Source organism: Pleurodeles waltl, chromosome 5 (genome assembly GCF_031143425.1).
Source record: "Pleurodeles waltl isolate 20211129_DDA chromosome 5, aPleWal1.hap1.20221129, whole genome shotgun sequence".
Lineage (NCBI taxonomy): Eukaryota > Metazoa > Chordata > Amphibia > Caudata > Salamandridae > Pleurodeles > Pleurodeles waltl.
In genome coordinates, this window is record NC_090444.1 from 401,620,873 (window position 1) to 401,645,550 (window position 24,678).

Consider the following 24,678-nt stretch of genomic DNA (forward strand, 5'->3'; position numbering starts at 1 on the left):
GGACATTCACTCTGGCGTGGTGGCCCAACAGAGAGCATTTCAGGCTCTGGCCTCCGAGCTGATGGCAGCCATTGTCCTTGTCCCCAACCTCCCCCCTCCAACTTCCTCTACCCAGTCCCAATCCCCTCAACCCCAGCCTATCCCAAACACATCTTCAGACCAACATTCACCCAAATCATCACACAGAAGTGGCTTAGGCAAACATATGCACCACACTTCATCTCACAGGCACTCACACAAGCACCATCCCCATGCAGACACACCAACATCCACTGCCTCCACTGTGTCCCTCTCCTCCTCGTCATCCACCTCCCTCCCAGTAGCATCTCTACTCACACCTGCATGCACTATATCCTCATCCACTACCTCCATCACCAGCACGCCCATCACTACACACCCCTCACTGGCAGTCACAACCCCCACATCCATGCACACGTCCCCTGTGTCCTCTCCCACTGTGTCTGTGACCCCTCCTTCCAAAGTACACAAACACATGCACCCACCCACCCACCCAACAGCCATCCCCCTCACAACAGCATCCAGCCCATATACCTGCACCCAAACTCAGCAGACAGACACCTCCTACAACCACTCCCTCTTCCTCCACTCCCAGACCTTCTCCCTCTTCCCACCCCAGTGTCCCTAAGAAGCTTTCCTGGCAAACACTGACCTCTTCCCTATCCCTCCGCCTTCCTTCCCCTCGGGCCAAGGTGGCCAAAACCAAGCCCAGCACCTCAGCCACCAAGTCCACATCAGCTGTGGTTCCTGCAGGTGTCAGAGGCTCAAATGGGGCACCCGTCAGCCCAGCCAATGTGCCACCAACCCCTGCCAAGGCAAAAACCATTCTGCCACCTGGCAAGGTGAAGAAGGAGACAGCATCCAGCAAGGGGAAGGAGCCAAACCACCCAGCAAGGCCACCTCAAATACTGCAGCTGCCAGACCCAAGGTGACACCACCATCTGTCAAGGTCAGGAAGGGGCAAAAAACACCAGGCAGGGCACTTTAGCCCATCCGAGGCTGCAGGTGAAGGGCTGGTGGCTACCAGCACAACCGCCAGCACTGCCACCTGCACCGTGGCCAGCACCGCCATCAGCCCCGCCGCTAGCACCGCCACAAGCACTGCCACCTGCCCACCACTTGCACCGCCGCACGCACCACTACTGTCAGCTGCAGCAGCTCCAGTGGGAGGCCGTCTGAGGCTGCCGGAGAAGGACTGGAGCCTGCCCCCACTACTGCCAGCACTGGCACCTGCACCACAGCCAGCACCGCCACCTGCACCGCCGCAAGCACCACTGCAAGCCCCACCGCAAGCACTGCCACCTGCACCAATGACAGTAGCACCACTACCAGCAGCAGCAGCCCCAGTGGGCAGCCATCCAAGGCTGCAGGAGAGGGGCTGGAGCCTCCCTCCACCACTGGCAGCAGCCCCACCAGCACCGGCACCACCACCACCACTGTGCAGACATATCCACCGCTGGATGGACTCTAGCCCTGCCTCCATGGACTCTAATGCATCCTGGTCACTGCAAATCTCATTGCTCAGACACCTAGGTGAGGGACTGTGAACTGCCACACCCCAAGTGTTGCATCACTGGGCACAGAGCCCCCTCCAGAACCAGTGGAGAAATGCATCCACTCACCCTATCCTTGGCAGGATGAAGCATACTGGGCACAAAGCCCCCTCCAGAACCAGGGGAGAAATACATCCACTCACCCTATCCTTGGCAGGATGAAGCACACTGGGCACAAAGCCCCCTCCAGAACCAGAGGGAAATGCATCCACTCACCCAATCCTTGGCAGTATGAAGCACACTGGGCAAAAAGCCCCCTCCAGAACCAGTGGAGAAAGGCATCCACTCACCCTATCCTTGGCAGGATAGAGCACACTGGGCACAAAGCCCCTCAGAACCAGTGGAGAAAGGCATCCACTCACCCTATCCTTGGCAGGATGAAGTACACTGGGCACAAATCCCCCTCCAGAACCAGTGGAGAAAGGCATCCACTTGAGAGACTGTGGCTTTCGCACACCCCAGGAGCAAGCAGTGGGAAAACCACCCACTTGAGAGACTGTGGCTGTGAACTCCCCAGGACCAGGCAGTGGGCAAACCAACCACTTGAGAGACTTGAGAGACTGTGTCTTTGAACTCCCCAGGACCAGGCAGTGGGCAAACCACCCACTTGAGAGACTTGAGAGACTGTGGCTTTGAACTCTCCAGGACCAGTCAGTGGGCAAACCACCCACTTGGGAGATTTGAGAGACTGTGGCTTTGAACTCCCCAGGACCAGGCAGTGGGCAAACTACCCACTTGAGATTCTTGAGAGACTATGGCTATGAACTCCCCAGGATCAGGCAGTGGGAAAACCACCCACTTGAGAGTCTTGAGAGACTGTGGCCTTGCACTCCCCAAGCATCGCTGTGGGTATGGAGCCCCCTCCAGGAGCAGTGGTGTTGTCCCATCTTCTGGCTGAGTTGCCCTTCCCCGTCCCCATGAGGTGCCTGTGTGTTTTCGACCTGATGCCCCTGCAGTGTTCTCTCCGTATTGAGGCAGGAGGCAATGTACAGCCTTATGTACATATTGTAAATATTGTGAATACTGTTTTTGAATTTGTAACGTATATCTGAATATTTCTGATATGACACTCATTTGACTCAATTCCTTTTGACCTTGAGTTCTTCTAGATGGTTATGAAGTGCATATGTAATGTTGATGCATCTGTTTGTGTGTATGGTGTTGGGGGTGGGGGTGCTGCATGTTGCGTGTGTGTGTCACTCTCTTTTTCCTTCCCCTCCCCTGTGTGCTAGATGCAGTACTCACCGTGGTCATCACCACCGCCGTTCGTACTCCTGGTAGATGAGAAGATACACCAACATGGGTAACACCTGTAGTTCGGGCTCCATGGCGTCCTAGTTCTTGCTTGGGTGTCGAGAGGTGAATGTTTTGCCTTCTGTGTACTGTTTCCGCCGTGCTCTTGATGGTGTTGTACCGCCCTGGAAAGGCTGGTGGATGGGCTGGTTGTAATGTGGTGGGCGGTATATTGACTTCTGCTTGTCTGTTGGTGGTTACCCCCGTGGTGTTTGTTGCTACCGCCGTTGCGGTCGGAGTGTTAAAGTGGCTGGCTGTGTTGGCGGTTTCCGCCATGGTCGTGATTCCATTTTTTCTACCGCTGGCCTGTTGGTGATATTACCGCTGCTTTAACACCGACCACCAAGGTTGTAATGAGGGCCTGTAACTTCACTTTTCATTGACAATTTTGTGTTTGACATTGTCACTGGCAGGCTATTTTTCCCACTTCTATGACCACTCAATGTACCCTTTGGCATATCTATTTTCAGATATTTGTGCCCCACTATCGCTCCTGGTGTGTTGACTGCAGCCAGCTATAGGTCATTCCTATGTATACATTACTGTACAGTTGTGTTGCAGTGTTTAAAGCTTGTTAAACAAATACATAGTTCAATCATTTGACAAACTCCATACTGATATTTTTTCAAATTGTGTTTATTTAAGTGCCAATAAGTAGAGGGGGGTGTGCAATGGGCTGGGGTGATGGTGGAGGAATGTCCAGGATAGAGTCCAGTCTATGTGGATCACAGGTACATTGTCCAAGGGGACATAGGAAGTGGAGCAATGGCAGTTCAAGGTGGACAGGGTGACAGGGTGGGACACAAGGGTGACAATCAGGAGAGTCTTATTTCCTGGGGGGGTCTTGGCAATGGTCTATGGCTTCTGCCTGGATTGCAGGGACTATTTGCGGGGTGGTTCTCCTTTGCAGGGGGACGGGTGCTGGTGGCCTGTTTGTCCTGTGGCGGGGCCTCCTGTCCACTAGCGGCAGTGATAGTGGTCCTCCCTAAACCGGGACGCGACTCCCTAGATGTCCGATCGTACCGTCCCTTATCCTTGCTAATCCTAGATTGTAAACTTCTGGGGAAGATACTCGCGAACCGGTTACTCCCATTGATGTCAATGCTGGTCCACGAAGACCAATCGGGTTTTATTCCTAGTTGTAGTACATTTGTCAACTTTAGAGGCCTTATACGACTCATGACAGGTGCCCCAGACTCAGACCAAGGACGAGTAGTCGTATCCGTTGACATAGAAAAGGCGTTTGACACCTTGGGCTGGCCTTTCCTACTGGAAACATTGAGCCGCATGAAATTCAGGAAGGTATTCATGCAGTGGATTAGCATACTGTACTCCGGCTCCACTGCCCGGGTTAAGACAGGAGGGATAATATTGGAGCAGTTTCCCACAGGTAGAGGCACAAGGTAGGGTTGTCCACTATCACCGCTATAATTTGCCCTGGCAAACGAACCATTGGCGGCACATCCGATGGCAGCGCTCTGGAATGGGGGATACCCGATGGCAATACACACCAGATCGTCTCTTTATACGCGGATGATGCCCTAGTATACCTCAACAATTACACATCCTCACTACCAGGACTATTACGATTATTGAATAGGTTCGGAGATTTATCAGGCTTACATGTTAACTGGTCAAAATCCTGCTTATTTCCACTGACATCGATCCCAATGGATCGCCAAACTGGCACTTCAACGCATTGGTTGCCGTGGTCGTATAGCACCTTTAAATACCTGGCCGTACAAATTTATCACACGGCAGCCGATCTCAGGGAAGGAAACTTAGGAAGGGTGCTGAGAGCCACCAGAGGCTCCTTACCATTCTGGCGCTCACTTCCGTTGTCACCAATGGGGAGAGTGGCAATAGCTAAGATGCTTATACTCCCAAGATTGTTATATTATTTCTCCGCTCTGCCACTGATAATCCCCCGAAACTTCTTTACATCACTTAACAGCCTTCTAACTGACTTGATTTGGGGACATGGACGTAGGCGAGTAGCACTTACTGAAACATACCTTCCGTTAGCACAAGGAGGCCTCTGCATGCCAAACTAAGAGTTATATTATGCAGAAGCACAAATACATTGGACATGGTATTGGCTCCAAGACACCCCGAATGCTTAAACTAAGGTGATACACTCTAATTTAGGCCACACCAATGTATTGCAATGGCTGATGGAACACGGCGGCCAACACATCAAAGAAACATCTTGATGGATGTAGCTCATTGGTGCTGGGGTCGATACATACTGGGTAAACCTCAGAACCCTCCATTCTCGCCGATGCTCCCACTTCTGGCCATCCCGGGGATTGGGAAGGTAGCTGCGCAACACAGGCTATCTCTATGGCCAGCTAAGGGTATACAAACGATAGGAGACATGTATACAGAAGGCCACATCATGACTTACGCTGAAATCATGACTACACACGAAGTGCACCAGGGAGGGTTCATTGCATATGGAGCACTACAGCAACTGGTGCGCCGCACATGGCAATGCAGAGACGAAGAACCACCGACTTCCTCCTTCTCGCATGATTTACTCTCAGACTTAGGTGACCAATGCGGCACATCCCATCTATATGTCCTCCTACTTGGCAAACCGGCAGTAGCCCAAACGAGGGTCAAGGCAAGGTGGGACAAGGTTTTCCCTACACCGATGACTCAGCAGGCTTGGGGAAACGCAGTTAATATGATTCGAACAGTGTCACGCAACCCTAGATTCCGTTACACGCAATTCAATTACCTTCATCAAACATACCTAACCCCTCACCGGCTCCATGGTATGTTTCCCCAAAATAGCCGGGAATGCCCAAGATGCGGCGATTCTGTCGCCACATTCTATCATATGACGTGGGAATGTCCCCCGGTCTTAAGGGCCTGGCATGACATAACAACGTTAACTGTGGAATTACTGGACTTCCCAATCTCTCCCACGCTAGAATCTTGCCTGCTAGGGATCTGCCAAAAGACCAAGAAGCATAAACAGATACATAAATGTATTGACTTAGCATTCGTGCTGTTCAAGCGCCTCCTGGCGATGCAATGGAAAGCGCCGTCCACCCCAAACACACAGAGTTGGCTGGGTGATTTATTGAAATGGGCGAGAGCGGAGTCACAGGTACTACACCCTCTCCGAGATAAGGGACCAATGGTTAAGGGATTGTACGTGTGGGACACTCTCGTCTCCACAATTGAGGCTAAAGACGACATTCGACCTCCATGATAACACAAACAATGTTAGACAAACGCAACTAATGTGTTAGATACACTACGCAGAGAATATAATAAAGTACATACACAGGTGGAATGGTCCCCAATACGAGACACTACGCCACACATCCCAAGTGCCCACAGAGCCACCCCGAACATCATAATGAACACGACAGGAACATAAAATGCTGCACCCCCGCCACCATCTGAGTTGGGCTATCAATATGCAAAAGAAACAAAGAGTGATGAACACTCACCACAACCCTATACAATGCACCTGAGTATATATTCAAGCACACTACTAGCGCACACAACGTGCTTAGCTGGACATAAACTCCCATCTAAAAGAACCACACCCCACACACCGACCACCAACCGCCATATAGCAAAGAAGACCCCCCCGAGATAAGCGGGCAACAAATGCCACCTTTCTGCTCTACAACTCACTTCAGTCTCCTGCTCTCCCAACTCACTTTCTCACCCCTCCCACCAGTGATTCCCCTCAAGAGATTACCTCTCCCCTTACCCTCATGTTCACATTTTGTATGTTTTGCTGTGGTTTATATATGTGCCATTATGTATCTAAAATAATAAAGAGATTTTTTTAAAAAACTGCTATAGCTCTGTTACTTGTGACCTCTCAAAATACGTTCTTATTTATGAGGATTTGTTTCTTATGTAAACAGTTTTTAAATGATTGCATATTGTTAGGTAACTGATTGAATATTTTGTTGGATGTTTTATAGTAGGTGAAGATTAGAAATATGTGGATATTTCTAATTTGATTCACTTTTAATCATGTCACTGATTCTTATTAGTTGATCAACTAATTTTCCTGTAATTTTAGTGTGTCTCACTGTACAAAAACTAGCAAAGACAAAATATATGGTCAATTTCTGATAATAAGTTTATTTTACAGTAATTTAGAATAGTCTGTGGGGAGGATTGTACACATTTTGTAAGTTGCACATTTTTCAAGGGTTCTAAAATACAAATATTTTGATAACCCTCTTTGGTTAAATGATGTGTAAACACGTACAAAAAGAGATGTGGTTAGATATTTTATGTTTTAAAAAGTACCTTTTAGAAATGTAACACGATGCAATGGCATGCGTTGTAGTGGTATTTTACATAGAGGTACGTTAAAAGATTAAGTAAAGGCATCCTATGGAAAAACCCAATTGTAATATGCGATGATTTAAAGTAACAACTGACATTCTTCATCACTTGAGTGCCTGTTTTAATCAGGACTATTTTCCAGCGACCTAAAGAAAACAGCCCTTGATTAGATTGTAGGTTTGCTGAAAATTCCCAACAATTTGAAATTTGAATATGTTCGAGTGTAGACCATTGTCTCTGAAGTCCTTGACCCTCCAGTCTAGTGACTTGCATCTGTTGTGATTATTACTAGAGTGGGAGGAACTAAAGGCACTCTTGAGTTCAGCAGTAACAGATTAATCGTATGCAACTGTAGACAGACATCTGTTATCTAGAAAAGAAAAACACTAATTCTGTGCTGGTTCAAAAGTTGGCACCAATAAACTCACATTATTAAGGTGAATAAAACCAAGATTTTTTTCCAGAGTCAGTTAAAACATCAATTCCTTCAATCCGGCCAACAATGATTTGATAATTTTTGGAAGTCATTGGCAGCGTACTATCTCTAGTGCACCTACTGTGGTTTAATGAACTCAATAAAGTAACAGTTTTCACTCCTTCCAGCACCCACTCCATGTAGATGACTGAAAAGCAAATCTCATGGAACACTTGAATTATGGGTGGCTCCACATGGTACGTAAGTGGCATATGCAGTGTTCTGGAGACTGTTGTGATTAATGTTGCAGCCAAGTTTATGAAAAAGATTTTCCAGGGAACACAGCTCCCAGGTCCCAGGCTAGGCCACAAAAGGGACGTCGACACTGACATCTTGAAGCCCCTTGCATGGAATAAATTATCATGTTTGAATAGGTTGTTAATGGAGTGGATGAACATTTTTTACTCTTATGAAGATTTCTATATCCCCCCTATTCAGGCAGAATAATTTAGTCCCTAAGAAAGGAAGGTGATTAGATAAAGCTCTCTGATTTCCTTCCAATTTCCAGAATTGTAACCAAAGATGACACCTTGCCACCGAAGAAGCAACTGCAGCTGTTGAAGTGGATCATAGCAATTTAAATGTGATGTTTGAAAGAAATTGGGCTAAAAGCTCCATAGAACCTCACAGAGATGCTGGATATTTACCCTACCTATCAGGTGACAAAAGAATACTTAAGTGTTCCTTTCACGTTTTTATCAAGGAATCTGGCAAGTTGGCTTTTCCATAGACTAAAGAAGAAAATGCCATGCTTCCCAAAATAGAATTCACTTTGGGGACCATGAGGGAAATCTTCCTCAATTTCCGACAGTTTGTATCTGAGTCGTGGCTCGTGGGAGGGAAAAGGAATGGCATGGCGCATGGCGCATGGCGGGGGGGTCGACAAAAAAAGAATATAATAATGAAAAAAAACTTAACTTTTTTCCCTGCAAAGCTAATATCCGTTCCGCTCCTGTCTTGCATTGCAGGCACAGGCTCCCAGCCTGCCATGCATCAAATCCTAATGCTGCTTTCATGGTGCTGGCAACATTTAAGCATAGTTAGGATTGGACAGGGTGCCCAGCAAGGGCGTTCCGCAGCAGAGTCGGAGCCTCTGCCTGCTCTTTCGGACCCGGCACTGAATTGCTGGATTGGAGAGAGCCTAGTGTGCATGTATGTTTGGCCAGCCCAAGACGGCCGATCAAGCATACATGCATACTGAGGGGGAGTGCTGTGTACTCCTCCTCTGTCCCTGTCATGCCCGTGGCCTCCCCCTTTTACAGTAAAAGCATAATAAACATAGTTCATTATGTGTTTTCTGTGAAAGTATTGCAGCTGATGCTGCTGGTGGAGGAGGGTGGGGGGCTGGACACTCCTCTGCCTTAAAGGAGTATCCGCCCCTGCTTTTTCTGAGAAATCTCAGAAATCCATTTTTTATATTATTATTCAATATAGTGGCACTGTATCAGTTGGAGAGTATCATATTGTGCATAAAATAATCATCTTACTCCTCTGGTTCGTGAAACCAAGGCAGTTCTCTATTGTGGGAAACCATTTCTTATAACTATGAGCCTTGCACGCATTTTCCTTTAGGCAAATATACTCTTTCCTCTCAGAACTCTGGGAAAACAACTTGTTTCTTCAGAGAAGAAAGAACTAAAGGTAAAACTGAATCTGAGACGTTCACACTTATGCGCACATTAATTATCAGGTAAGCAATGTTCTTGCTCAAGGTAAGAGTCAATTTGCAGTTAATTAATATTTCAAAGGCAAGCGCTTTCGCTGCTGCTTTATATTATAAGTATGATTTCAACATCCTTTTGTACTATTGCTAAAGCAGAGAAACTGCATACTTAATTATAATTCTGGAAGCAATGAATAAGAAAAGCTCCAAAAACCGAAGGGTGCTCTGCTCCAAAAGTAGAAGCATGCTTTACATCTTTTCCTTTCTTTGTGTGACAACCCACAAAGGGAAACAACAAAGTAAACAATCTAAAGTCCAGCCAAAGCAAGAACGTCAATGGTGGCAGCTATTTAATTTCTTCCCCACCTTAGCCTCGTACTGCAGCCCTGGACAACTAGAGGCCAGAAGATACTGCATAACAGAAGACATTAGAGGTCTCACTTGAGCAGAAACCGTAAAGCAGCAAAACTCCAACTCGAGAGTCGGTAGTTCTTCAATGCTTTCATACCAGAAGCTGTTTGGAAGTGACACCTTAACACTGCCCTTGTAAATAGTGATTCAGTATGGTGTTGCAAACCACTTTTAAGAGTATTTACCATCTCTTAAAATGCCAGTAGTCACTACAAAAAGGGTTTTTGAGGCCACATAAAATGCCAGTTGTCACTGCAAAAAGGGTTTTTGAGACCACAAACAGTGATATCGGCTGTTTGAGACAGTAAAAACATTTAGAGCATCTGGCCTCTAGACCCTTATCATGATGTGCTGCTCTGGGTCAGCACAGAGCCGAGCACTTGTTTTATGATCTTGCAGTGCGCAAAGTGAATTGATTAACACAATATTTCTTAGACGTAGTGAATTTAGACAGCAATGCTCATAAACAGAAAGCGGCAAACTCTGCTCACTGTTTCTGAGCTGTACTGTCTGAAAAGCACGCTCTGACCACCGCAGCCCATTTAGACGAAGGAGCTAAGATGACTCAGGGCTCCTGTTTATAATGTCTTGCACTGTCTACAGTGCATTCACTTAACCTTATACAGAAGAGGGAATCCCCTGTCCACTGCTTTCGAGCAATGACATCTGAAAATCATATTATAATTAGTGAAAAATCGAGTTAGATAAATCTAGTTTAAATGGGGCAAGCATGAAAAAACAAGTGCTCGGTCTTTACTGAGCTGGTGCAGCTATTCATAATACTGCCCTTAGTTGTCTAATGGTTGCACACAAGAGTTGTTTTTTCACTGCTTCTATAATATGGAATAGAGCGAACAGGGCGCCCTCAGATTTATATTTATATATATATATATATATATATATATATATATATATATATATATATATATAAATCATCACCCATATTTATCAGGATGTTGCATCTCCCTTCCACAACGCAAGGCTAAGCAAGGGTGACGCAAACCCTAAATGAAATGTACTAATGCCACCTTGAATGGCCCTGTTTGGCTTGCTAAATCTAGAGTAACGCCAAGCGGTGCAAATTGCTGCTTTGCATTACTCTGTAGCAGGAAGGCGTGCCATGGGTGGAGCATAGATGTTCCCACGCATCTGGCCATGTATTCTGACACATTCCCAGATTTACCAACACTGGTAGACCCAGGAATGTATCCAAAATGTACGCCTCTTCATCAGAGGTGAAATGAGGAGAATTATCTTTATTTCTCCTCATTGTTTCCTCTTTCTAAGTGTGCTGCATTGTGCATAGAAAGAGGAGACTTCTCTGAGGATTATATTTGTGCTTGAACAAAACCCTTCCTGCATTAAAATAATCCTCTCTACAATGCAGGCACCCTTGCACTATGGTGCAAGGGTGTCTGCATTGGTTCTAGGCAGCTGTTTGTGCGCATGCACAGGCAGAGAGCAGGATTGCACCATCTAATGTTAAATATGGCGCATTCTTGCCCTCTCCCTTTCACACAGTGCAGTGCAGCAAAGTGGGTTGCTGTGCTGCATTGCATAAAATATAGTTAGATTGATAGACATGGGCCTAAATGTATTTAACCAAGGCAAATAATTAGGCAACATTAATTTGCCCAATATTTTCTGGCTTACACATTCTGAGAAGGAACAAACATGAATTTATCAATTTTGAAACTGCAAAAGACTATGGGGCATATTTATGAGAATGTGAAGTAGGCAGTGCAGCAAGTCACCTTGCTGTGCTGCACTGCGTGATAGGGAAAGGGCAGGAAGGCACTGGTGCCATGGTGTAAGGGTGCCTACGTTGCATGCACGATTGTTTTTGTGCAGGAAGGGACATCTTCCTACGCAAAAACAATCCACTGAGGCATATTCCTCTATGTGTGCTGCATTTTGCAGCACACATAGAAAGAGGAAAAAACAAGGGGAAATAAAGATATTTCTCCTTGTTACGCCTCACCTGGGAAGGCATAGCATTTTTGTGCATTACCAGGTTTACTACTTCTTGTAAATCTGAGAATGCATCAAAATCCATGGGAGTAGCTTGGGAACAATGCCTATAGAACGCTTTCCGGGGGCACAACAAAGCAATGCAGGGATTTGTGCTACATTGTCTTACTCCAGAGATAGTGGATCTAGGAAGTGTTTTACTTTAAACAAAAGTTGTTTTTGAATATTTTTTCACACTTAAAACTTTATCACATGCATGAAATGAAGTATATGTTATGGAGGTTGCAGCGCCACTTTTCTTGCGTCCCTTAGCCCCCCCCAATGCCACCACGTGTGCTCCGTATTTAAAATATGGCTCAGTATGTGCTAGTCAGGGGTACTAGCATCACAAAATTTTACGCTAATCTGGTGCTTTGCTGGATTAGCATCAAAAGTGTTGACGCTAATCCGGAAAAGCACACGAGGCCATTGAAAACAATGAGAGCCTCCCTTTAATGCCTGCTCTTAGCAGGCGATAAAAAATGGCAATAAAAATGATGCAATAAAATCTCTTAGATTTCTTTGCCCCATGTTTTCGGCCGCCTAGCGCCAGAATGTCCCCCTTTGCATACATTATGCTTGGCAGAGGCATAATGTGGTGCAAGGTGTTACAAAGTAGCACAATGCAAGCATTGCACCACTTTGTAAATATTGTGCAGCGTTTTTGGCCCTCCAACACCTCATTACCATAAAAAAAATGACTGTAATGTGGCCTTGAACTGGCACTAGGCCCTCCTAAATCTGGGCCTTAGTTTGTAGAGTCTTTTGCATTTTTGGCCCTTGAATTAATTGCAGAGAGAATGCTTGGTGTAAGCAAAATATTAGACAAGTTTTGCACCTTTTGTATCACCTTTTGTATCATGGAAAGGGCTGTTTCCATAGGTTACACTCATGATAACACTTCATCCTTTGTTCCACTCACTATGATTATTTGTTTTAAGTGCCCTTTAGTACAGATAATTTCCCTTCAGCTTATTGTAGCTGGGAGCATGACAGCTATTGAAATCAATCTCAGTGCCCATTTCGTTATCCATTCAGAGATCTATCTTAGTGTTGTTTTGTCTGAAAAGATGTATACCTACAAATGGTGCAGTCTGATTAAACATGTCTGTGGTTGCATTTAGTAATTGAGGCCCATATTTATACTTTTTGACGCTAAACTGCGCTAACGCAGTTTAGCGTCAAAAAGTTTTGCGCCGTCTAACGCCATTCTGAAGCGCCATGCGGGCGCCGTATTTATGGAATGGCGTTAGACGGCGCAATCAGACCGGCGCTGCCTGGTTTGCGTGGGAAGAAACCACGTAGACCAGACAGCGCCGGCGTAGGGGGAAAATGGCGCATGGGCGTCTTAAAATGGGGCAAGTCAGGTTACGTCGAAAAAATCGTCTTAACCCGACTTGCGCCATTTTTTAACGACGCCCATCCCCCATCAACATGACTCCTATCATTGTAAAGATAGGAGTCATGCCCCCTTGCCCAATGGCCATGCCCAGGGGACTTCTGTCCCCTGGGCATGGTCATTGGGCATAGTGGCATGTAGGGGGGCACAAATAAGGCCCCCCTATGCCACCAAAATAAAATATAAAAAATAAAAAATAAAACTTACCTGAACTTACCTGAATGTCCCTGGGGTGGGTCCCTCCATCCTTGGGGGTCCTCCTGGGGTGGGCAAGGGTGGCAGGGGGGGTCCCTGGGGGCATGGGAGGGCACCTGTGGGCTCATTTTGAGCCCACAGGCCCCTTAACGCCTGCCCTGAGCAGGCGTTAAAAAGTGGCGCAAATGCGCCGTTTTTTGCCACGCCAACTCCCGGGCGTCTCTTTTGCCCGGGAGTATAAATACCACGTAAAGGCCTGGGAGTCATTTTTTAGACGGGAACGCCTCCCTTGCATATCATTAACGCAAGGAAGGGGTTCACGCTAAAAAATGACGCACATTCCGGGAACTTTGGCGCTATTCGCCTCTAACGCCATAGTATAAATATGGCGTTAGTTGGCGTTAGTTTTGCGTCGAAATTGCGTCAAAAAAAACGACGCAATTTCGGCGCAAACGGAGTATAAATATGGCCCACAATGTTGCTTGATGAAGGAAAGGACTCGGATTTCTGCCTCAATTCGAGTGAACTAATTGTTAATTTTTTTTAATATATTTTGAAAGAATGGATGCAAGCACTCTAAGTAGTGTCTGAGATTCTAATTCTCAGTTTCAGCCTCTTCGGTATTGCTCTGATATTTGCTATTGCGGTTTCTTTCTATTTTGAGGTTCGGAAGCATGTGCTAAAGCAGGTGTTTTAATTCAAAATTATTAATGAGTGTTTATGTAATTTCAATAATGAATTTATGTAGAAAATGAATAACGTAGAAAAATAATGCACATGTTGAAAATGTGACCTCAGAGAATGGCCACTAGTGTTCACGAAATGTACTAATTAATCATTAATACTTATGAAATATTGAAAATGTACTAGACTAATGTAGTAGTATGTCATAATATGGGTTATGAAGTATGCTCTAGTTTTATTAATTGTAGGGCTTAACTTAGTGAGTGTCTTGGCCTATTTTGCCAGGCCTCATGCAGAAGCTGTATTTCTTAGCGGCTTAGTAAACTTGCTGACAGAGTGAACGAAACTTTGAAATGTCCATTGTATTGTTCAAAGTGCTGAACAGAAGCTTTTCGTAAGAACAGACTAACAGGAGATGATGTTCCCGCTAGAGTAACAATTTGTGTGTAATGTGTGTGAGATGTACTTTCCCAGGACGTGAACAATGAAGACACTAACTGGAGCTGAAGATGCAACAATATTGTTACCTGACGAGCTGGATGATGAGGACATCGTAAAGTGAACCAACCAACTTCACGAGAAGAGTGAAATATTAGAATTCATAGATTTGGTATAGATTTTTTTTTGGTTAGAGTATAAACGTATGACTAACTGACCAATAGGGAATTAGGGGATAGTTTAGGTCACTTTGATACAACAATGCGACAGAGGAGAGTTATTCAGATTTTAGATTTCAGAATCACTGTGATTTTGAGAAAAGATGAGACTTTAGGAGAGCTTCGCAGTTCATTCTGTCATTGGGCTCATACTGTCTGATTGAGAGCCTGATGCTTTGCTGATTGATTCATGACCTGAGGACGAAGACTGATTCTGCTTGCTGACCCATACCGTGGATAGGTAAATATGAAGAAATGTGACAGTTATGCATTTTATGCCTTTCTTTCTAGGTACCAACTGCACTGTTTTTGATAGATCCATAGCTAGATGATTTCAAATGTGTGATCTAAATTCGTTTTGCATGAAGCCCAACATGCTGATGTTAATCTGATGTTAGTTAAGGGCACTCAAATTGACTGACGAATTACAAGGACTAATGTTTGACGAGTTATCTTGCTGAATTCTATGTATGTCATATCTTTATTGCAACTGATTCTGCTATTGATTTGCATTGTAGCACTAGAATGTGTCATGGTTCAAGCTTTGACTAGATTGTGTTTCTTTCGCTGCTTCGCACAACCAGTCTTGTTCATATATGTGTTTCATTTGATTATGAGATTAATCTAAATGACTTTAGTATTGTTAATATGAGGGAAATAAACTTACTAAACTTTTACTAAAGGTGTGGTTATTCACTGCTGAAAGGTCATGGTGCATGACATTTACTGACTCCATTGATTATTCATTTTGTTGATTACTAATGTTTATCAATTATTGTGAATTTATTATTGTTTATGTACTGGAGCTATGGTAAGAACTTCTTAAACGAGTCAAAAGGTTCATCAACCTATTTGCGTCCCCTTGTAAGTTTACTTATAAGGTCTGACGCATTAACAGTTATGGTAGGAGACTGATGGTTACGTCTCTTTAAGAGCATGCCATAGGCGTCCCGTTAAGGTGTTAACAGTTGAGGTAAAGAGACCGATGATTTGTCTCCCTAGGAGCCTATCCTAGACGTGCCTTATACAGTGACAGGTGTTACCAGTGATGGTAGCTGTTTGAAGTAGTTTTTTTTGAGAATTCAGTATTATTGAGATTTGGATTTCTTTTTCAATAATGATAATTGAAGGGAAAATTATGTCCCCTTAAGCCCAGAAATGACTTTCCCAGATCCTGGATCCTGCTCATGGTTGTTGAGGATGCTCCTGGTGTTCTAGTGATAGTGTGAGTGAAATAGATTGCACTTGCACAGCTTAAGCAAATCGCAGGTGAATTGTGAGGTTTGTGAGGTTTTAGGGAGTTGCGTACTCCAAATGAAGTTTTAGTAGGAGTGTGTGTACTCCGTAGTGTGAGAGTAGGGAAGTTGTCGAGATTCATATGTGTGTGGGGCTTTGTGCTTAAACATTGTCCACGTGGTTGTTGATGTATGGACCCTTCGTGGTCTAAGACTCTGGAGTATTTTGAAAAGTGTATCAGTTATAACAGTGTAACTTGGTTATATGTTGTAATTTGTCTGGTTTAGTAGGTTGATCGGGCGTGGTCAACAAATCAGTGTGTAAGTTAAAGTGGGTGAGAGAAAATTTCGACTGAGATTTTTTGAGTCCTATGTGCAGCAGGACAGATCCATTGATCAGTTGGGAGTAAAATTTGCAGGTCAAATTTTGCTTACGAATCTGGGAGACCGAGAAAGAGGATTAGCTGCATGTGCAAAAGAGCCATCAGTGAAAATCTGTAAGGTTTCTGAAGCGATTGTGTTACCTTTCCTGTAGTAAACCAGCAGATTTGTTTTAGGTTTTGGCTTTTGATTAGTGCTTGCAATATTTTGCATTAGTTTTGTGTGAATTGAAGTTTAGGAGGACGAGCCACAACCGTCATTGGAGCTGCGCTGGTATAGGTTGGTTTGTGAGAAGGGTCACTCATGCATTGGCAGCCGTCCGTGAGAGGCAATTGGTTGAGAAAGTGGGTGAAAGGAATCTTTGAATTAAAAGTAATTTCCTGATTTGATTTGAGTAAACAAAAGTAGAAAAGATGAAGATTTGCAAGACTTTGCAAAGTGCCCGAAGGGGAGATACATACATTAAAGTGAGTGTAGGTGAGAATACACTGGCTTACATTGTAATGGAAGAGAGAGGTGTTGCGCCAGGTCTTTGGCTAAAGCAATGGTGCAAGTTGACAGAGAAAAATTTGAATTTAGCATTTCCTGAAAATGGGACATTCAATTTGACGATTTTGGAGTGATTGTATATGGCGCTGTATGAATCAAAGCCTCTTCTGAGACCAGCACAATTTGAGGCATTAGCAGTTTGGGAGCTGGTAGCTAGATAGCAACAGCAGTTGAAGTTTGAGAAATGAATGAGGAGAGTAGAAAAGTCTTTAGCAGAAGCGAGATGGGATTGGTAGCAGAAGAAATGGAGATCAGTGACTTTGCAGGAAGTTAAGTTGTTTCCAGCTATTATGCAAGAGGATGAGACAGAAGGAAAGAAGGCGACTAGGAAGACTAATAAAAGTCTGCCTGAGAGTAAGGAAGCTAGAAGGACATCAACAGTAGAGGAGATATCAGATGCTGAAGATCTTGTTACACAGATATTGAAAGATCGACCACCACCATATACAGTACATGAAAGTGGTCCGAGTACTGGTGCTGATCTGACAGCTCCGGCACAGGTAGGGGAGGCAGCGAGTCCGGTACAGGTTAATGCCAAACTGACACCGAATGTGGTGCGAGGTAGTTCTAATGTGCAGACTATTCCTGTAATGCTGACATAGATGCAGCCACCACAGATACAGAGAATTTATCCTGATGTGCCTATTTTAGAGACAACTTTGAATTTAGTGGCGCCTACGGGGCAGGTGGTTCCAAGACCAATGCTGGTCCAGACTGAACCGACTCCAATTCTGTTGCCCCAAGTCTAGGTATTGCCAAGATATACACCAATGACAGGGACACAGTCAGATTTGACTCCGGTGATGGATCAGAGTATGGGAGTTACTCTCCCATAGAGTATAGGTGTCAGAGCAGCCACAGATGCAATATCACTGCTGATTACTGTTTTTCCAGGGGTACAATTATTTGTACAAAATAAGCTGATTGTGAGTGAACAGGGTCAATGACCCAGAGTCTACCAAGGAGAGGACAAAATGAACAAGTTGAGGTAGTCTCTTCCATGGGTCAGACATTTGATGGATCAAGGTCATTGTTAGATCTTAGTCCACTTGTTGCACTTCCAGATGCCATGACTGGACCAAATGCAGGTCAGAGCATGACATTATTGACACCGCAGAATTCAAATGCAGTGGTACAGCAGGTGCCACCGGTCCAAGCGAGTAACATTTTGTTACAGGGACTGACAGCTCAGCAGTTGACTGAATGGTTAGACAAGCCGAATACCTCACAGAATGCCTCTAAAGGTGAGTAGCAACTGAATTGTGTCAGACTAAGCATGGAAGCTGGTGAATTAGTTGAGGGAACAATGGGGGTGAATAGATTAGATTCTTACACAGAGGCAGAGTTGAGATACTTGTGCCCAAGGATTACGAGAGAGGTGAGCAAAGTACATCAGAGATTAGCAGATTTGGCAGAGAAACATGGCATAGAAACACTTAAAGAGGAGTTACAGGTTAGATTTTGAGGCAAAAGATTTTGAGCACATGAGGTCAGCCGGAATGAAAGCACACCATAAAGAATTACTGCAGAGTGCTCAGGTTTGGGGAGCATTGGGAACATTAGGCAAGTGGGAACACAGATGGGTAAAGAAAAGAGACTAAAGGAAAAGAGATTCCTTGGAGCTCACTGAGAATGTACAGCAGGACAAGGATCCAGTGAAGATTTTACCAATGACGGAGATTCCAGGGGGAAATTTTGTTCATGTCCCTTGGAGCAGTAATTACATTTCGTCATTTACAAATGATTATCCAAAATTGAGAGAGAAGCCAGGAGAATGATATCAGCAGACAGACAGGTTCATGAAACTTGCGAAGTGCTTGTGGGAGGACTTGAACACATTACTGGCGATAGTGGACTGTAGATTGGCCAACAAGTGAACTGGAGAGAGATACAAATACAGATGCATCATCTCCTGAGGTAATGAAATATTACTATAAGGTGACTGAATTCCTAAAAAGAAGGATTTCGCCTAAGAATATTGATTGGCACAGGATTGATAGGACAGTGCAGGAAGCAAAGGAGTCAATACATGCGTATTATGAGAGATTGGTGAAGGCGTTCAAGGAGTACAGTGGTAGAGAAGTAATTGAGGTGAAAAACATGCTGCATTTTGTGTTCAGATTTGTAGAAGGACTGGGACATGAGATTGGTCAGATGATTAAGAGTCATTTGATTTGCTGGCAAGCAAATCTGATCGATGAAATGTTGCAGTTTGCAAAATACTGTAGTGATGAGATTGACTTGAAGCAGAAGAAGTTGAAAGAGAAGGCAATGGTGAAGATTAAAGCAGCTAGAACAGGAGTGCAGGGAAATTTTGTGCAGCAGATGCCACAACAGCACGGAAATGTCATGTTTCAGCCTCAGATGAGAGGTAGAGATTGTGGAGGTAATATGAATCGTGGTCCAGATTTGAACACTGTAGTGATTCAGAATGATTTGAAGGAAATGAAGAAGCTATTGCTGTGTCACATTTGTGGAGCTGTGGTACATTGGAAGTGGGAGTGTCCGATGATGGTGCAGGAAGGTGTTGTTCAGCAAGGTAATGACATCAATTCATTCCAAAATGTGAGAGGACTGAGAGTAAGGAGTCCCAATCCAAATTTTCAGAATAATGTGAATCAAGCGCAGAATCTTCAGCCCAGGCAATAGGTGCAAATGCCCCGTAGACAAGTGTCACAATTGCAGCCGATGCAGCACCAGGTTCCCATGGTACCTAGACAGCAAATGCAGATATCTCAAGCCCCGATGGAGCAGCAACAGATGATGCTTTCTCGACAGGTCACAGGTCAGAGACAAGACAGAAGCAGTGGCAGTGCACCAATTCCCGTTACACAGTGAGAATGAAATAAATGGTGAATGGACAAGTGACAGTTCAAATAAGGAGCCATGTGTGCTTGCGACTTCTTTAGAAGTAGATCAGAGAGGACCCTATGTGAGGGGAAAGGTTAAAGGTCACAGAGTTTCATTCTTGGTGGACACAGGAGCAACACGCTCTACAGTGAGAAGTGCAGAGGTTCCGAATTTGCCCCTTTCAGGTAGAACAGTTCAGGTTGTGGGGGTAGCAAAACAATATCTGACAAATGCAATCACAGATCCAGTACATGTTGAGATTGGTAATTTTGAGGACTGCTTAAATTTGTAGTCTGCGATTCGAGTCCAGTATCCCTACACGGAATGGACTAGTTGTGTAAGACAAAGTGTTTGATTACTTGCTCAAATTATGGAATTGAGATTCAGACAAATAGCGATGATGAGGAACACCAAGCTCCAGAAACAAAGTGTGAAACTACAAATGAGGAGTACTCCTTGATTGAGTTTTACCCGATGTTCACAGTGAAGGAGCTCCATTCTGATTTGCAGGGAACAGTACAAGAGAACATGTGGGGTTTGACAGGAAAGGAAGTGGGTCTGATTAAAGGAGTGGAGCCAGTTAAGGTTACCTTAAAGCTGAATGCAGTTTTTTCCCAGCTTCCACAGTACAACATGGCACAAGATGTCTTGGTGAAAGTGGCACAGATAATTGCAGATTTTGTGAAGCAAGGAGTTCTGAAAGACGTATTGAGCAGTCTATGTAACTCACCAATAATGGGTTTGAAGAAGCCATGTGGGAAGGTTCAGATTGTTCAGGATTTTAGAAAAATACATGGGATTGTGGTCAAGTGTTGTCCCTTAGTGCCCAATCCAGCTGTGATAATGTTTCTGATTCAATGTGATGCAGAGTGGTTTACAGTCATAGATTTGTCACAAGCGTTATTTTCTGTGCCTCTTCATGAGGATAGCCATTTTTTCTTTTGTTTCAAATTCCTGGATCAAGTCTATTGCTGGTGTAGACGTCCTCAAGGGTACACAGAGTCACCTTCTTTGGTTAACCAAATCTTGAAAAATAATTTGGAGTCATTAGAATTGCCTTTCCAATCGACTTTGGTGCAGTACATTGATGACTTATTGATTACATCCAAGACAAGGGACAAGTGTAATTATGCCTCGATTGCCCTGTTGAACCATTTGGGAAAATATGATCATAAAGTGTCACCACTGAAATTGCAGTGCTGACAGAAGGTAGTGAAGTATTTGGGTCACCAGATTGAGAAAGGGTCGAGGAAAATATCCAGAGATAGGATCACTATGATACTGCAGATAAGTCCCCCAACTACACAGCAAGATGTCTGAATGTTCTTAGGGATGGTGGGTCATTGTCATCAATGGATCCTAAATTTTTCACTCATTTCAAAACCATTGCAGAAGCTAACTCATAAGCAAGTCACAGATCTCATGGTGTTAGACCAGGATGAGATGAGAGTGTTCACCGAGTTGAGAGAGAGTTTGTGCAGAGCTCCAGCGTTGGGTATGCCTGATTACATGAAGCCTTTCACATTGTTTTGTCATGAGCGTGATGCATGTTTATTGTCTGTCATGACTCAGGTCCATGGAGGTGCTCATCGCCCAGTAGCATATTTTTCAGCTACTTTGGACCCAGTTGCAGCAGCCTTACCAGGTTGTTTGCGTGCAGTTGCCGCAGTTGGTCAGAATCTTTCACAGTGTGAAGGTGTGGTGATGGAATATCCCCTGACTGTAATGGTCCCTCACTCGATTGAGATTTTACTGACAAGGACGAAAACCCAATACTTGACTGGTTCTAGGTTGATTAGGTATGAGACACGTATTTTGGGATGACCAAACGTGACACTGAAAAGATGTACAGTGCTGAACCCAGCAACTTTACTTCCGAGTGAAAATACTGAAATTGAGAAAGAGGAGAATGTTGAACATGATTGTCTCAAAGTAACCGAGTTGTGCACAAAACCGAGACCTGACATTAGAGATACCAGATTGGAAAAAAATGACCAAATTATTTTTGTTGATGGTTCATGTATGAGAGACAACACAAGGACATTGAGAGCAGGATATGTTGTGTGCACAATTGCAGGTACCTTAGAAGCTTCCTGGCTTCGAGAAGTGTATTCTGCCCAGGTAGCAGAATTGGCCGCTCTCACTAGAGTGTGTCATGTTTCTGCTCAATTGAGAGTTACTATCTCTATGGATAGCCAAAATGGATTTGGAATAGTTCATGATTTTGGTCAATTGTGGTCGCAGAGAGGTTTTCTAACCTCTTCTGGATCACCAGTTAGAATTGGTGAGAGAATAAAGGAGTTGTTATATGGAATTTAATTGCTGTTGTGAAATGCAGTGCACATCTAAAGTTGCAGGACTGCGTGTCATTGAGAAATGGATATGCAGATTAAGTCGCAAGGTTTTGCGCATTGAACTGTATATCGTTCAAGGACAAGTGGGAACTGTTACCTGAAGAAGACACAACATGGATGAGTTATGCATTGAGAGTAATTGACACTTTGGAAGAATTAAAATCTTTGCAGAGTAATGTCGACAAAGAGGAGAAACGTTCATGGAGCAAATTAAAATGTGTTCAAAGACAAGATGAATTGTGGGTTTCTGAGGAGGGTCAATTGGCTTTGCCAAATAGCCTGTTGTCTCAAATGGCAAGGTACTATCATGGTCAGGCACACATTGGGAGGGATACCATGGTTCGTCTGTTCAAAATTGATTTGTTCAACCCAAAGTTTAAATTAGTTGCTGAAGCAGTTTGCCATTGTTGTGTCATTTGTCAGCAGTTAAATGTGGGGAAACGGACAGTGGTTAACTTGAGCCACATTGGAAGAGCAGTAGGCCCGTTCAGCAGAATGCAGATTGATTTTATTGAGATACCTGTGTGTGGAGGTTTCAGATATGTGCTGGTGATTGTATGCATCTTTAGTCACTGGATTGAAGCGTACCCTACATGAAGAAATGATAGTCTCACAGTAGCAAAATTACTGCTTAGGGAACTGATACCGCATTTCGGGTTTCTGATCTCTTTAGAATCAGATAGGGGAAGTCACTTCAATAACGAGGTGATTAAATTATTGTGTGCAGCATTGAACATTGAGCAGAAGTTGCATTGAAGTTACTGCCTTGAAGCATCAGGACTAGTGAAGCAGATGAATGATACCTCGAAGTCAAGAATTGCAAAAATGTGTGCAGCTACGAATTTGAAATGGCCCAATGCATTGCCTTTAGTGTTGATATCAATGAGAAACAGACCTGACAGGAAGACAGGACTGTCGCCTCATGAGATTTTCATGGGCAGAGCAACGAGATTACCAGTGATGCCAGCAAATGCACTCGTCAACATTACAGATGATATGGTATTGGATGACTGCAAGGGTCTGGCTGATGTAGTCCACTCTTTTTCTCAGCAGGTGGAGGCCACAACACTGTCACCGATCCATGACCCAGGGCACAACCTGAGAGCTGGAGACTGGGTTGTCATCCGAAAGCATGTGAGAAAGATGTGTTTGGAGCCTCGTTGGAAGGGACCGTATCTAGTGGTCCTGACAACTACGACAGCTGTGAAGTGTGCCAGGATCCCAAACTGGTTTCAAGCAAGTCACACGAAGAAAGTGGCATGTCCACTGGATCATGAAGAAGCATTGTTGAGAGTACCAACATCAGAGAGACAAGTCTCAGAGCCAGAAGGATAACAAAGAGAAACTGAGACTGGAACTGAGCTTGTTGAGGACGGCTCAGTTACCCCTGTGAGAGATGAGGGTGGAGACCTCCAGGAGAGTTTTGGAGAACCTATCTCAAATGAAGCAGCAAGAGAGCCTAGTCAGAAGAGGGCTTTCCCAGAAGCAAACGATTCTAAGAGACCAGTGGAGCAATTGCCAGATTCAGAAGGGGAAGGAGTTGAGGAGGATCAAAGTCAAAGTGATCTGACTCCTCCTGAACTGGTTGCAGGTCCGTCAAGAGAAAACACCACAGAGAAAGAAAAGGGTTCGAGTTCAATCCTGAAGAGAATATTGACAGAAGGTTCACTGAAAGGAGATAAGTGGCCGAAATCACAAATGGAGAAAAGGAAAGAGGTGGTTGTCGAACCAACTATAGAGGAAGAAGTAGATACAACGAGAAAAGAAGAATGAAGCGAAGGAGAATTAAATGGTGATCGAAAATTGAAGAGCCAGAGCAAGTTGAAGAAACGCAGGTCCTGAGTGGGCGTATGCAACTACAAATGAATGGCAGCAAGAGTTTATGTCTTTTTGTTTTGATAGGGAAGTTCCAAGTCAGTATTTTGAGGTGACGTGAAGAAGATTGATGAACTGAACTGTTGAAACATTCTGAGAAAAATATTTTTGAGAAAGAGACTGTTGAAAGTAACCGGAAAAGACATTTGATAACCTGATTTGACTTTTTGAAACCTGATTTTGACAAAGCTGCTAACTGATTTTGACAAGGAAGAAGGGTTCTAGAAGTGAAACTGAACTGCTAAAAGAATTGTTTATTTTTGCTGCAAGTTTTCTAAATTCCTTCTGCTTTCTGATTCTTTACAGATCATGGCTGACTTAGATAAGCAGGTTAGAGATGCTAGTTCTGTAAATATATTAGCATTGGGTTGGCAATTATGTGTGGGATATTGTTTATAGTATTGATTGTGGGTATGTCTGTTCTTGATGCAAAAGGAGCCAACCATACTTCTGCTTTTGAGATGACTACTGCACTAACAGCTTTAGAGAAGTTCAAGTTAGATGAGAAATATTCGCATGATTGTACTAATGCGCAGGGAGAACTTTCTTCTAACGTTTTCTATCGCTTACTGAATGAGTATGTTGAGGCAATGGATGTGAAGAATTGTTTCGTGTGTACGCAGGTTCCTTCATCAGTCGCGGAAGGAGTCACATATCATAACTTGCTGCTAACTTACGGGATAAGTGGTAGTCTGTTACTAACAAGGTTTTGTAACCAGGAGTGCATTCAGTACTTTTAATCTTGTGT